The sequence below is a fragment of the Polistes fuscatus genome, unplaced genomic scaffold (genome assembly GCF_010416935.1).
Source record: "Polistes fuscatus isolate 324 unplaced genomic scaffold, CU_Pfus_HIC Scaffold8, whole genome shotgun sequence".
In the NCBI taxonomy this organism is placed as follows: Eukaryota; Metazoa; Arthropoda; class Insecta; order Hymenoptera; family Vespidae; genus Polistes; species Polistes fuscatus.
Window position 1 is genome coordinate 7,992,455 of NW_025113162.1, and position 1,149 is coordinate 7,993,603.

The window sequence follows — 1,149 nt, forward strand, 5'->3', positions numbered from 1 at the left end:
TAATTTTTTTTTTTTTTAACTATAAGTACGTACGAATGAAGTTACATAAACGAAATGAAATTTCATCTTATTTGCTTTGTTTGACTGTGCGTACAAAAATTTCTTCAATTTTACTGTCTTTAATAATTCGTTACGGATTATCTTAAGTAAGCTCTGAAATTACTTCAAGTTTACTTAAAAAATATAAAACTCTTACTTTAACGTATCTTTTTTTTTTTCTACTTAACCGTTTCACATACACACAAACACATACGAGAAACTAATCGTTAAAACAAATTAAGAAGATAAGACCATTTCAATAATTATCAGTACAAAATACGCGACGAGCATAAAAACGAAGGTAAGAGTATAATAACAATACTTAGTAGAACGATGATACTTACAAGAAAGACAAATCATTATAATTAAAATAATCATTAACGTTGATAGCGTTCCAAGTATCCGTAATCTCTTTTTACGAGAACGAGTTAAAAAGAAAAGAAAAGAAAGAAAAGGGAGGGAGGGGGGGGAGGAAAGAGAAAGAAATAAAAAAATGAAGTGTCTTCGTTGACAGCGATAACGGATGATAATGGGAAAAAATAAAAAAGGAAGAAAAAAAAAGAAAAAAAAAAGAACAGTTAAGAGCGATAAAAAAATATAGCAGTGGTGTGGCATTTTCATCGAAGGAAGGAAGGAAGGAAGGAAGGAAGGAGGGTGTCACGAAAGAAGAAGTCAGATGGAGGGGTAGGATGAAAAAAGAGGGGGTTGGTTAAGGTAAAAGGGTGGAGTGGGGTGGTGGGGAGAGGATGGTTCGAGGCCGTGAGCATCTAAAAGGAAAGGAAGGTGCCAGTGGGTGGGGTGGGTGGGTGGATCGCATGCCGGGCACCAGTTAACAATCGAGGCCTCTGCATTTATGAATAAGGTTGCAAAGAGAAGCCGAAGTAAGGTCACAGACAATGAACCTCGTTCCAGTTCAGGGCTGAATTCTCCTCGCGTATACCGGTTGCCCTTTTCACTAACACACCGACCCCTTTTTAGCAAAAAAAAGAAAAGAAAAAAAAAAGAAAAGATTATATCGAATAATCAACGAGTGCCATCTCTTTTCAATTTTTCTCCTATTTTTTTTTTCTTCTTTTTTTCGTAACGACGATTACGAAAACGTCTCGTTAA

At 35.6% G+C, this 1,149-nt stretch overlaps 1 long non-coding RNA gene across 1 annotated transcript; it reads left to right on the forward strand.

Moving 5' to 3' along the window:
• Positions 1 to 234: 234 nt before the first annotated feature.
• On the forward strand, positions 235 to 479 carry LOC122524606. The gene is made up of 2 exons (XR_006305585.1): positions 235 to 340; positions 430 to 479. It is a non-coding gene; the product is annotated as an uncharacterized LOC122524606 (long non-coding RNA).
• The last annotated feature ends 670 nt before the right edge of the window (positions 480 to 1,149 follow it).